At 50.2% G+C, this 14,598-nt stretch overlaps 2 non-coding genes across 2 annotated transcripts; both read left to right on the plus strand.

The window, feature by feature from the left end:
- The first annotated feature begins 6,528 nt into the window (after window positions 1-6,528).
- TRNAT-UGU lies at window positions 6,529-6,602 on the plus strand. The gene has a single exon. It is a non-coding gene; the product is annotated as a tRNA-Thr (tRNA).
- Window positions 6,603-8,028: 1,426 nt separating this feature from the next.
- TRNAE-UUC lies at window positions 8,029-8,101 on the plus strand. The gene has a single exon. It is a non-coding gene; the product is annotated as a tRNA-Glu (tRNA).
- Window positions 8,102-14,598: the final 6,497 nt, after the last annotated feature.

The raw sequence follows: 14,598 nt of genomic DNA on the forward strand, positions 1-14,598 counted from the left end.
CCCACACCTGACTCCCTGCCATCCCCACTGGGGCCTGAAAAGCTTTGCTTGTGTTTGGATTCTGCAAAGCAGAGGAGCAGGTGACGTTTTCCTTGCAAGCTGTGTGTGTGTGAGTGAATCTTTGGCCAGGTCTGCACTACAAAGTTATTTCAGCATCATTATATTGCTCAGGTATGTGAAAAACACACAACGCTCCCTCGGTCAGCAGCTTGTGGCTGGCGCACACACTGCAATACCATGTCTGGCGACAAAACTGCCCTGTTTTGGTGACAAAAAAAACCCACCTTGACAAGAGGCCTAGAGCTTTTTGCAGCAAACTTAAAGCGACAAATTGTCATTGTAAATGCTGCTGGTCATTATATCACCATAACTGGCCTCCACCAGTATCCCACAATGCCTGCCATGAACTGGCCTGACCTGCATTCCTGCTACAGAGGCTGGGCCCCTCCCCTTTCATAGCTCCAGAAAGTTCTGACAGCTGAGCCGCTGTCTGCACTGGGGCTGGGTTGATATAACTGCATTGCTTGAGGGGGATGTAAATTTTTTAAACCCCTAAGTAATGTTATTACACCGACCTCATTTTGTAGCGTAGACCTGGGCAAAGAATCACTCACGCACTGCGGGAGTAAACCTTCCCCTGCTCCTCTGCTTTACAGAATCCAAACACGAGCAAAGCTTGTCAGGGCCCAGTGGGGATTGGCAGAGAGTCAGGTGTGGGCAGACATGAGGCTTTAAATCACAGCAGGTGCCATGGCTTAGCTGGTTAAAACCTCAGTTTTGTAAACAGGAGATCCTGGGTTCAACTCCCAGTGCTGCTTTTGGGGCACCTGGCATTGGCTACTGTCAGAAGACAAAATTCAGAGCTAGATGGGCTATTGGTCTGGCCCAGTGTGGCTGTTCTTATGGTTTAAATTACACTCACAGGCACTGACAATAGAGTTACTGAAAGTTTGGGTGTTAAGAGCTGATAGGTCAGTGGTCCAGTTCCCTCAATGTGGTTTCACCATTTCCACTCGCTAAACTCCCTCCCACCCCCTTCTGGGCTCCTGGAGCAGGGGACTGAGCCTGAGCCCAGACACGGACACTGCAACTTTACAGCTGAAGCCACATGACCTTGGTTAATATGACATGGGCCAGCCGTGGGTGTTTCATTCCACTGAAGTCATATCCTAACATTATGTCTACACTGTGATTAACAGGCCCAGGGCACCTGTCCCAAAGCCCAGTTCAGCTGACTCAGGGTAATGGGGCTTGGGCTGCAAGACTATAAAATTACAGTGCAGACATATGGGCTTGAGCCCAACCTCTGAGGCCCCATGAGGGGTGAGGGTTTCTGAACCCAGGCTTCAGTGTGAACACAAATATCTGCACCACAGTTTTTAGCCCCTCAGCTTTAGCTCCATGAGCCCAAGTCAGATGACCCAGGCCAGCCCTGCTGCCATCTTTTTCCCAGGAGAGATGGACTCTAAGGGTACGTCTCCATTGCAGTGTAAGCCCAGGTGTGGCACGCTGTGCTCAAAGCAGCACCTGCAAGCCCCATATTCACCATTCTCATATAATGATGAGATGGTTTGTACAAAGTCTGCCTGGTGAGGTGTCATTTCAAAAGTCTTGATCTGTTGAACATTAATATCATGTTGGATTGTGTGTGCTCGTATTGGTTGGGAAGTTATGAAGTTTTACTCTGTGTGTTACTGAGATATGTTATGAGGTTGGGAAATGCCCCCCACCAGCCTTTCAGGTGTGACAAGGGAGGCACCAGACTCGCTGCTGGCCCATTGAAGGGATCCACACTCCCGAGGACTATCCTAGGAACGGTGTACAATGCAGGCTTCTCCGAGATAGCACAGAGACAATGGACACTGCTTGAGTCACATCGTAGCAAAGGAGCTTCCTAGCAAGTTGGAAGAAACTATGAAAGGGGGGTAGAGACATTATGAATTAGCCTCTCTCCCCCACAACTCAATACCTGTAAACACATCTGGAGGACAAACACTGAACTGAGATAAATGAGAAGAGAATAATAATAATACATTCAAATCAAAGTCCCCAAACAGACTAGTATGGGTGTTTCAGCAGAAAATTTTCAGTTTGGGGAATTTTGTTTTCTCAGTCAGACCTTGCCAAGGGAAGCAGGGAGAAAATGTTTGAGTTGCCTCCTTCAGAACACCTTGGCCTAGACACTAGCTCTGATTCACGGTTGTGGCCTTGCTCAGGATGGGGGTATTTTAATAATTTGGGCAGGTCCCAGGGTGTCTGGGGGAGAGGATGAGGATGTTACCTTTTGAGATAAAAACTAAGAAATACAGCACTAGAGAAATTTTTTTTTAGAAATCTGAGATTTAGACATTTAATTTAAAGCAAGGGGGGTCTGAGTTTCTGAGAAGGTTTTTGTTTGCAAGAAGCAACATTGGTTGATCTGTCATTGTACCAAAGGGGGAGATGGTTGTCTATAAAGGAGAGGTGAAAACTAAACATAGCCAATGAGGATGCAATTTGAACCCATGCATGCAGAGCACAATGGATTAGCAGCCCATCTTCTTAACCACTCAGCTACCTCACGTGAGTTGCTAGAAAAGGGACAGGAGGAGAAATCTAAGGCCAGCAGAGATAGGGACAACATGGAGTTTTTACATACTAAGCGGAGGCAGGGGCTGAATGAGCTCCCCCCTCACATCTAGTGAGGAGCTGGAGAAAGACTTCAGGAACAGACGGTGTTTGCATAGACACATCTAGTCTGCCTAGATATGCAGCCAAGTGGGCCTAGATGGGGCCACTTTCCCAAAATGACCAGTTTTGGCTGGTGGTGGGTTACAAATCACTTTAGGATTGAGTGGAATGAAATGTTATTATCCTTCCTGCAAGAGTGAAGGGCAGCAGAACATACCTAGTCGGTCCTGATAGGGGGTAGGTGGGTGAGGAATAGCTTTTATTGGACTGCATAGAAGCAATTGAGGACCGACTTTTCACAAACTTTTCACACTGTGCCCTCTTATCCATGGCTGTGGCCCCCTGGAAGCTGCGGTCGAGAACCAGGGCTGGGAGTGGGGCTGTGGCTTGCTGGGGAGAGGGGTGCAGACACAGGGAAGGGGGTCACAGCTGGGCCAGGGGCTCAGGATCAGGCTGAGGGTAGGCTGAGTGAAGACCTGGGACAGAGTGGGGCTGAGTGGTGCTCCCTCCTTGCCCTCCATGGGGGCTGGCTCAACCCTGAGGTGCCCCCATGAACATTCCTCTGTGCCCCCCTAGGAGGCATGCCCCACATTTTGGGAATCACTCCCCTAAACTGACCCCTAGTCACTAAGCAGGGGCTGGTGATGCCAAAGCCCAGGGACAGGGAGCTTTGCCAGAGTGGAGCCTGCAGGTCACATGCTGGGGGCTGACCCAGGCTCCGTGCTCTGGAACAGCTCTGAACCAAACCCAGGCAGAGCCCTCATCAGTGTGACACCACCCAGGGGACGCTGTCACTGGGGGAAACCTCCTTGCCTGCAGCACGTCCTGGGACTGACCTTGGACCTTTCAGCCCCCCTGTTCCATGCCAGGAGCTTCCTGTAGTGAGTCACCTTAGCAGGACACCGGGGAAAGCCCTACACCCCCCCCCCCGCCCGCAAAGGAGTCCTGCACCCCCAACTTCCACAATCACCAGTGACTCTCAGCCAGCGCTGTACAACAGAAGGTTTATTAGTGGTCTGGAATCCAGCCTGGGAAAGTTCTGTGTTAGCACAGGAAGCAGGAAGATTCAGCAACGTCCATCTTCATGAGACCCAGAACTCTGAGCCTGGGCTCTCCCCTCGAGTCCCCAAACCAGCAGACTCCTGGCTTCCAACAGCCCAACTCAGCCAGGCCCTTTTGTTCGTCTTCTGTCCTTTGTTCTGTTTCCCTGGCAACCTGCTCACCTGGCCTCCAGCTCTTTCTTTGTTCTCTGAAGGACGTAAATCACACCATATAGAGGTCAAGCAAAGGAGTTTATGACAGCGCTGGCGGAGTGTCACCTGGCTTATTAGGCTCAGAGGCACTGTCAGTCAATTGATTACAATAAAATATATAGGTTTTCCATGGGCGGGGGAAAGTGATGGGGTAGGAAGTGCCACACCCCAGCTTAGGTTTTGCAGCAAGACAAGATAGCACAGCAGCCAATGGTTAACAGGTTACATAATGTCTCCACCCATGGTCTCAAGTTAGCAAGTTAACATTTAATGAATACTTTGATAAAATGTTAGTAGTATAAAATATCTATGTTGAATTCTGATTTGGGGTCCAAAGGAATGGAGCAACTCCTTTGATTGTCCAACAGGTACATTCCTAGGGGTTAAAGCAAAGAAACAGTGAAAGTATATGGCAATAAAGATTGTTTTTGTGTGTCTTAAGGCAGGCATTGGTTCCTGGGAAGGGAGGTGGAAGGATGCCATATCTTATACTGACATGTGCCAACTTCTCATAAACTCAAGGTTGGATCTGTGGGAAGAATGTCTCCCTACAGAAGAGACTAACACAATAGGAAAAGGGATTCTTTGCTCAATCTGCAACTCTGAATAAGACCCAATTCTTTAGTTCTTAGCTCCAACACCTGGCAATTTGCTGACCAGGCCTATCTTAGCAAGCAAGGCTTTCTGTTTACCCAGCTTTCTCTTAGCTGATCACGATTTGCTAGGCCTCTGGTCCCTTGACCATACTCTGGACTTTGGGTCTGGAAAAGAGCTGGCACAATCCATAGACCAGGTTGTTATATAAACTGCACAAGGATTTGAACCCTTCACATATAGTAATGGCAAAGTTCTTGGTTCAGGCTTATAGCAGTGATGGAACAAACTGCAGGTGTAAATCAAGTCCCTGGAGTCCACCCACAGCTGGGATGGGTCATCAGTCCTTTTTAGAGAGCTTCAGTATGTAGCAAAGTCCCTGCAGAGGTATGAAGCAGGATTGAAGACAAGATGGAGACGAGGCATGAGCATTTTATAGTCTCTTGTCATGTGGTCTTTGCTTTCTTTGTCCCAAGGACACTTTATCCAGCATGTGACATAGAAAAACCTTAGAGTTCTGTCCATAGGCAGGTCCCTGCATACCTTGCTGAGGCACAAGGCGTATCTGCCATCTCCCAATGGGTCGATTGTATAGCTGATGGTCCTTAATGGGCCATCAAGCAGGCTAGGCAGAACTGACACCAACTTGTCTGGGGTGTTCCCCGGAAGCATAGCACAAGTTTGAAATATGGGCAGCATCGAGCCAATATTTATAACATCAACTACAAAAAATGATACACATCTAGAGATAGCATAATTCTAATCAGCCAGTCATAACCTCTCCATAGACCCATTTCAGGACAGCTCTTGTGTCATACAGGAGGCCTGTGATATGCAGGGGGTCAGATTAGATGCTCTAATGGTCTCTTCTGGCCATAAGGTCAACTAATTTCTGAAAAACTGAGTGTAGCATTGGGAGCAGCGTCTGATGTTTTACTGTCTAGCCGACTTGCTGCCTAGAACGAACGCTCCTTCAGTGGGGTGATCCACAGGGAGTAGCTCAAACCCCCAAAGTGCCTGGGCAGGGGCAGGACATTAGCACAGCAAGGGAGGGGTGTGGCAGTGACATCACAAAGGCCTTTTGCAGGACCTCAGACTATTGGTCAAAGGTGGTGGGGAGGTGGTGACCTCACAGAGAGATGCTGACATCAGCCAGGCAGGACAGGGGCGAGGGGCCAGGGAAACCTCAGAGACCCCTGTGGCTTTGCTTCAGCAAGTCTCCTTCTCCAGGTCTCTCTTTGAGGACTGAGAGAGTATTCGGGTTCACGTACGTGAGTGCCAGGAGGAACCTCTTTCGAGTTTTCTCCTTCCCTTTTCCTGATTTTACTAGAAAACAGCCGTCCCTGTTTAGAAGGTAAGAGCCTCCTCGAGGGAAGGGGTGTCATGGGGGTGTCATAGTTTGGATGCCAGTGCCTCCCCAATGTAAGGAAGTTCCGGCCACCCTGCTCTGTGTTTGCAGGGTGGGAGAGAACAGCATCCACGGCAGTGATTTGCTCCTGGCTGCCAGAGCAGAGCAGCAGGCTCAGCTGTCAGAACTTCCCAGAGCGATGAAAGGGGAGGGGCCCATGGCTCTGTAGCAGGAATGCAGGGCAAGCGAGTTCACAGCGGGCATTGTGGGATACTGGGGGAGGCCAGTTATGGTGATATAATGAACAGCAGTGTCTACACTGACACTTTAAGTTTGCTGCAAAAAGCTCTAGACCTCTCATCGAAGTCATTTTATTTTGTCACCAAAACAGGGTAATTTTGTCGCCAGACATGGCATTGCCGTGTGTACACCAGCCACAAGCTGCCGACCGAAGGAGCAGTGTGTTTTTCACACACCTGAGCAATATAATTCTGCTGAAACAGCTTTGTAGTGCAGACCTGGCCAAAGATTCACTCACACACAACTTGCAAGGAAAACGTCACCTGCTCCTCTGCTTTGCAGAATCCAAACACAAGCAAAGCTTGTCATGCCCTGATAGCACGGAGTCATGTGTGAGATGACCCTATATTTTAGCTAGCCATAGGCACCATGGCTTAGCTGGCTAAAGCGTTTGTTTTGTAAACAGGTGATCCTGGGTTCAACTCCCAGTGGTGCCTGGTTGTTGGGGCACCTGCCATTGGCTACTGTCAGAAGACAAGGTTCAGAGCTAGATGGGCCTTTGGTCTAGCCCAGTGAGGTTTTTCTTATGGTTTAAATTACACTCACAGGCACTGATAACAGAGTTACTGAACGTTTGGGAGTTAGGAGCGGGTAGGTCAGTGCTCCAGTCCCCACACAGATGACCCCTGTCTCCCTCTGGGACAGGGGCAGGTCTGAGCTCTCACCCAAATGCTCATTGTGGCTGCCAGAATCTGTGAGCAGCTTGTTTAGTTTACGCCAAAGGTTGAGTCCTGCTTTGTGCACCGTGTGTGAGACTGAAAATCCTAAACCGCCCTTTGAAATCACGAATGCAGCAGGACGTGTTATTGTCCCTGCCCCAAAGCAGACAGACCAATGGGGAAATGCTGTCGAGTCCAGGGTAATACTCCCCTGCCATTTTACCTTTTTTGCTTGCTAAACTCCTTCTTATCTGCCCGGCCCAGGCTGTCCTCTGCCTCAGCTGCTGCTCCCGGCCTGCTCTAGAGTCAAACACGCAGGGCCCCCAGGGGAACAGAGGCTGGGACAGGGCAGCAGCCTGGGCTGGGCTGGGAAGATGCTGGGAGTTCTCGTTCCCTGAGAACTGGCCTGGCTCCCTTCTCAACAGCGAACAAATCAATTCCACGTCCCCTCCCCAGAAAAACCAGCCTGGAGCCAAGGGCAGCAGGGGACGATTCCCTCCAGTTTCCACCGAGGCAGGAGAGAAGCCAGGGTGTTTCTAGCAGAGCTTATGGAACTGACGTGGGGAAACCAGCCTTTAACAAAAGGCAGTTCCAGTTTAAGCTCAGTGTTTTTAACAATTTCGAGAACATTAAATAACCCTTTAATCGTAGTGTCACCATCCATAAAATTGCTTCAGCCTTACAGGTTCCCAAGTGCAAAACTAAACATCTCTTCAAACACAAGGGAGTGGAGATCAGTCAGTGTTCAGAGTCATCCCACAGAAAAGAACCATGTTGTGGTACATACTGGCCCCATCATGTGGCCATGGCCTTTCCCTCCTCCTCCAGAGTCAGAATGTGATCAGCTCCCACTGAGGGGCTGCAACGCCCCTGCCTTGGTGTCTATGCCAGAGCTCCTATCAGCTCAGTGTCCTTCCCACAAGAGTGGGCTGCTGAGAGGGTTGCGATGGGGTAAATGAAGGCAGAGGAGGATTGTTCCTGATGGGTTTTCTTTGTGTTGCTCTGTGATCCTGCTGGAGGAAGCATCATTTGAGTTTGTTTCAGTGGCTTGGGTTGGGCTGAGGTTGTGACCCTGAGTACAGGGATTCCTGCGCTTTCTGCTCTTAGCCCCTCAGGGAATGGACAATGGAACAACTTCAGAAATTGGCTAGAAAGTAGCCTAAGAAAGTGTAACATAAATGAGAAGAAAAACAACACTCTCACCTCCCTGGTGGTCTAGTGGTTAGGATTTGGCATTTTCACTGCCATGGCCTGGGTTCAATTCCCAGTCAGGGGAAAGTGACTTTAAACCAAAACTGCTTCAGTTTTTCACTTACAACATAAACAAATCCCTGGTATTTTCCTGATTCCCCCCATCTTCCCAGTGTCTCCATGGCAGGGCCGGCTCCAGGCACCAGCACAGCAAGCAGGTCCCTGGGGCGGTCAATGTAAAGGGGAGGCTGCAGCAGCAATTCGTCCCTCTCAGAGGGAAGGACTTGAGGCCAAAAGCGGCAGAGGTAGAGCTGCAGCTTTTTTATTTTTTTTTCCACTTGGGGTGCCAAAAACGCTGGATCTGGCCCTGCTCCATGGAAGAGAATTTGTTAAATCCCAGATGAGTGCAGTTACATCAGTTCTCAGCCTGAGTCCTTAGGTCTTAATCCTGAGGATATTGTCCCATCATGGGGCCATTTCCTGCCTCTCTTTCCTAGGGAAGCACAATTTTCCTTGCACAGACACAGGAACAGCAAGATCTTTCTCTGTCCCTTGTGCAAAGCAGGGGGCCAAATTCCATGGAAACAATGGACAAGCAGGGGGCCCTGGGCACATCCAGCCCTGGCCGTGAGATGTTCCCTCCCCTCTTTCTTTATGCCCCTGTTGTTATTTCATGGATTGTCTGGGATGGGGGAAAAGCTGAGTTCACTCCAGGTGGAGGGGAAAAAGGACCCTGAAAATCTCAGGCCCCAACCCCTGCTACCAGGATCACCGAGGTGCTTGGGATTTGAGTAGGAAAGGGACTGTGTGAATTGTCAAGGTGGGGAATAAATAACAATCTACAACTAGATCCACCTCATTAACCACTGACACAAGCTAATCCTGCTGCAGATAGAAGGGAAACTGGGAGTGATTCTTTGCTGCTCAGCCATGGAAACAGTGACCCAATTGCACTGCAGTGAATGTGCTGGGGAAAGTTGGACTTCACAGGCAGGTGGCAATAGCAGATCCTAGAAACACCTGGAGCTCCCCACAGCACTTCTGCCACCAGGGTCAGGTGTTGAGCGACTCACAGTGCCCCTCCCCTCCCATTACCTTCCAGCAGGGGGTGGCAGCACCCCCCACCCAATGCAGGGGAGAGGGCTGAGTGTATCTCTGCACCCTGAGTCCAGGGCACCCACTCTCTGCCCCACACATCGAATGTGGCCCTGCTGCAAAGTGACCCTAAGAACCAGCAATCTCCAGGACAGCAGGTTTGCCCCTCAGAGCAGGGAATGTGTCCCCCAGGCTGCTCTTAGGCCACTGGGTGCTCTGGAAACAAGAGGGCTCTGAGTGTAACCCAGGGGTCAGCAACCTTTCAGAAGTGCTGTGCCGAGTCTTCGTTTATTCACTCTAATTCAAGGTTCCGCATGCCAGTGATACATTTTAATGTTTTTAGAAGGTCTCTTTCTATAAGTCTCTAATATATAACCAACTATTGTTGTATGTAAAGTAAACAAGGTTTTTTAAAATGTTTAAGAAGCTTCATTTAAAATTAAATTAAAATGCAGAGCCCCCAGGACTGGTGCCCAGGACCTGGGCAGTGTGAGTGCCACTGAAAATCAGCTCGTGTGCCACCTTTGGCACGCGTGCCATAGGTTGCCTACCCCTGGTGTAACCCATAGCAAATAAAGGCTATCTGGGGATGTAGCTCAGTGGTAAAGCACATGCTTTGCATGTATGAAGTCCTGGGTTCAATCTCCAGGTTCATTTTTCACCCTGCTGCTTTGCTCATGCCCAGAGGAGATGTGGCCCAGCAGTCTCCCTGCAGGAGCTTCAATCCTGCGGAGTGAGGGGCAAGTGCCAATTGCATGGAAGGTCTGGGGGGGTTTCTGCTCGTAAGTCACCTCAGTACATGTAAGATTCCCACCTGCTGTGCTGCTTGGGACAAGGGTAGATGAGAAGGGAGAATCCTCCAGCACTGGAGGGAAAGGTCCCATCTGCACAGACTGAGAGGCCAGGAAACAGAGGGGCAGTCAGTGCTCAGAGAGGAGGGAGGTCAGTGATTTACACCCACCAGGGGACACTGTCTTTTTGAGGTGAGTGCAGCTTGCTTGGGATGGTGCTGACAATGGACAGAAAAAAGGCTGGAGTAAATGACAGACGAGACCACAGAAGGGGAAGGGGAATGGCAGCCCCACAGAAGGTCCTGGGTGCTCCGATGCCCCAGTTATTGCACCCTGGCCTGTCACAGAGAGAGAAAAGACCCAGCGGGACCCAGCCCCCTACAGTGATCCCATGGACAAGAACCTGGCTGGGAGTGGGGTGAAGGTTCCCTCTGGGCAAAGGGGAGCTGAAATCCCTCAGTGTCCTGGAGTTTAAGCAATGGAAGCTTCAAACCCTGCAGGGGTGGGGGCTGAGGTGCATCAGCAGAAGGTTGGGCTGGACAGGGGCGGCAGGTTTGGATAATTTTTGGTGGTGCCCAGAATGGGACCAAGTCCTGCCCCACCCCACCCCACCCCACCCCACCCCACCCTCACACAGGGCCAGCTTTAGGCCGATTCTCCCAATTCCCCTGAATTGGGCCCCACCCCTAAGAGGGCCCTGTGCCCAAGCCCCGGTACCGTGTACCAGCAAGAGCCGGTTCGCCGCACTGGGGTGGCCCGGCTTCCCCAGGGGGCAATTTAAAGGGCCTGGGGCTCCCAGCAGGGGCTGGGATAGGGCTGGGGTAGGGCTGCGGGGCGCTGGGGGCTATTTAAAAAGTCCAGGGTTCCCATTGCTTCTACCGCCCCGGCCCTTTAAATAGCCCCCAGAGCCCCGCCGCTTCCCCAGGGCTCCCACAGCTATTTACAGGGCCAGGGCGGTAGAAGCAGGGGAGCCCTGGGCCATTTAAATAGCCCCCAAGCCCCAGGCTGCTGCTGCTACCCCGGTGCTGACAGAGGGAGGAGGGGGCACTTACCGTACAGGGTGGGCTGTACCCTCTGTACCTGCACCCCCTGCCCTGCCTCCAGCCCCTCACCCCCTGCCCTGCCTGCACCTGCCCCTGCCTCCAGCCAGCCCCACACCCCCTGCCTGCAGCCAGCCCATCTCCAGCCAGCCCTGCACCCCCTGCCCTGCCTGCACCAGCCCCTGCCTCCAGCCAGCCCCACGCCCCCTGCGCTGCCTGCACCAGCCCCTGCCTGCACCAGCCCGTCTCCAGCCAGCCCTGCACCCCCTGCCTGCACCAGCCCCGCACCCCGTGCCCTGTCTCCAGCCAACCCCTGTCATACCCCCTGCGGCCCTGCCTGAAGCCAGCCAGCTCCCCACACCCCCCTGCCCGCACCAGCCCTACACCACCGGCCCCGCACCTCCTGCCCTGTCTCCAGCCAACCCCTGCTGCACCCCCCTGCCTGAAGCCAGCCAGCCCCACACACCCTGTCTCCAGCCAGCCCCGCACCCCTTGCCCTGCCTGCAGCCAGACCCTACTTCCAGTCAGCCCCTGCCCTGCCTCCAGCCAGCCCCATGTCCACTGGTGCCCTGCAGTTCCCAGGGCAGTAACCCTGCACACCTGCTTCAATGAGGGGGGCAGGGAGCAGTTGGGACCCCACATGTGCACACCGTATAGTGACCAGACAGCAAGTGTGAAAAATCGGGACGGGGGTGGGGGTTATTAGGATCCTATATAAGAAAAAGTCCCAAAAATTGGGACTGTCCCTATAAAATCAGGACATCTGGTCACCCTAGCACACCCCCGGGGAGTGGCAGGGACCCACACATGTAAAACGGAGCTCGTTTCTAGTTCAGGCCCATCTTTTTAAAAAAGAACTTTAGGTCGGGTTAACATACACACGTATTTTCCTGGACATGTCAGGTTTTTTGGTTCTTAAATCGCTGTCTGGGAGGAATTTTTAAAATTTAAAAATTTAAAAATTCCTCCTGGGAAAATACGGACGCATGGTAACACTATTGGTACAAAAAATACATACTGTGACACATCCCTTAAATCAGAACTTTTTATAGGGAACCGGTTCCTAAGGAATGAACGTCTTTTTTATATATACATATATATATATATATATAAATTTTTAGTTATCCCTGCCGGGGCCCGGCTGAAAATGACTGCCCAGAGTTCGAGAACTGTCCCTGTTCTCATTGGACAGATGGGGAGAAGCCTGAAGTACAAAGAAGGGAAGTGACCTTCCCAAGGGCCTACACAGTAAGGTGGTGGCAGAGCCAGAAAGAGAAGCCAACAGTCCTGACTCCTGTTCTAATGGACAAAAAAAAAAAAAAAAAAACAGAGAAAGGGATAGAGCCCAGGAATCGAGATGGTGGGGAAATTTCATTGAAACCATTTCTGTCAGAAAATCCCCTTCAGACTAAACCAGTTTGTTTCTCGAAATCAAAACAAGTGAGATGAAAGTTCTTTGCAAAAATATTTTGTTGCAAAACAAAAGCATCTCCTGTTTGTCACAGTGTGTTAAATTGTCTCGTCGCACACAAAGAGGAGACACTTAGATCTCAAACATTAGATAAGATGCTTCAGTCTGAGCTAAGTAACTGCTGCTCTTAACAATTTCAAAATAAAAAAATACAAATCAAATAGACTATTTCAGCTATTCTATTATGTCATAATCTGCTCAGAGTAAATGTGATAGGACACCGCATATTATGCACTACTCCTAGTGACACTCTCCAATGGATCCCCACCCACCGAGAGGTAGGTAGGAGCGGATCATTATTATCCCTACTTGAAAGAGGAAGAAGCTAAGGCTGAGACAGGAGAATTGACTTGTCTTAGGTCACACAGCCAGCCAGTGACAGAGTTGGGAATAGGACCCAAGAGCCCTGATTTTCAAACTAACCATCGGATCTTGAATTTCAGACACTGAATGACCTGAATAAAGTGCTCTCAGATGAGCTCCAGACCAACAACAGTGCACAATAAATATTCAGCAAGTATTTGAGGAGAACTGCAATGTTAGAGAGAATCATGAACTGCTCAGAGACAATTAATGCAGAGGAGCAGCAAAATTCATCAAACATATGACTGGTTATGACTTATTTCCTTGGGCTTAAAAGAGAACAACAAGGACCTGAGTCTCCTCCCTGTCAATAACCCCCTGCTCAGCCAATCAGGGTAGAGACTGAGGACGGGCCGCTGAGGGTTCTCGCCCAAAGGATGGCCCAGGTCACCGGTGGGGATCACTGCCCGAGCACTATTTCAGCCCCACATTTTCAGGTGGACCTCCCACAGTGGGAGCTGCAGAGCATTCCCCTGAGACACATACACACACACACACACACACACACACACACACACCCCTCCTGGTGTTGGGAGGGGAACAGGTGAAAGGACAAAAGAAGCAAGAGACAAAGAGAAAGGAGGGAGGGTTGGATGGAGGAAAAGGTGAAACCAAAAGGACAAACCCTAATGACTCCTGCAAAAGGCCTTTGTGATGTCACTGCCACACCCCTCCCTTGCTGTGCTAATGTCCTGCCCCTCGCCAGGCACTGTGGAGGTTTGAGCTACTCCCTGTGGTCACCCCACTCAAGGAGCGTTCGTTCTAGGAAGCAAGCCGGCTAGACAGGAAAACATCAGACGCTGCTCCCAATGCTACACTCAGTTTTTCAGAAATTAGTCGACTTTATGGCCAGAAGAGACCATTAGAGCATCTAATCTGACCCCCTGCATATCACAGGCCTCCTGTATGACACCAGAGCTACTATTGGGGCAAACACATTCCAGAAAGGCATCTAGTCTCCATTAGATGACATCAGGAGATGGCAAATCCAACACTTTCCTTGGTAGCTTGTTCCTGTGGTGAATCATCCTCGCTGTTGAATATTTGTGTCTTATTTCTAATATGAATTTGTCTCTTTTCACCTTCCAGCCATTGGGTCTTGTTATGCCTTTCTCTCCTCGATTAAAAAGCCCTTTAATACCAAATCTTTTGTCTCCATTAAGGCCCTTCAACACTTCAATGAAGTCACCTTTCAATCTTCTTTTGATAAGCTAAACAGGTTGAGCTCGTTCAATAGCTCACTAAAAAGCATTTTTCTCCAGCCCTCAGAACACTTCGTGGCTCTTTGGTCATCAGACTCCTGAACTGCAGCTGGATGTGGTTCTTGTTCTTCTGCACAACATAGCTCCTGGAGAAGAGGGATCTGCAAATGTACATTCGTATGATACCTTTGTTTAACTGATGAAAACATAAATTGACACTTAGAGGATTGGAACTGATTTCAGCTGATGGACAGCTTTGCTAGGTTTTTGTGCATTTGGACAGCGAAATGTTGAGTGTTTACATTGATATCAAGCACTCCTGTATAGAGGAGCCCCTGAACATAATGGAGAATGGAAATGAAAATGTTTTCCTTTTTTTTAAAAAAAGAAAGAGGGTTATAAGAGAACACGCGGGTTTGAACTGAGGACTACTTAAACTGCAATCAAGCACTCTAACACTGAGCAATATCCCCATGACAACAGGAGTATGGAATCGTGATGCCCAGCACTTTGAAGGACAAACCCTGCTTCATCGAGGTCCTTTGCCATTCCCAGACCACAGGTGGTTTTCAAAATGGGGTTTGATTAAACTTCTTAAATGTGGCAAACACCACAGCTTGC

The sequence above is a fragment of the Mauremys reevesii genome, linkage group 12, assembly GCF_016161935.1.
Source record: "Mauremys reevesii isolate NIE-2019 linkage group 12, ASM1616193v1, whole genome shotgun sequence".
Classification (NCBI taxonomy): Eukaryota; Metazoa; Chordata; order Testudines; family Geoemydidae; genus Mauremys; species Mauremys reevesii.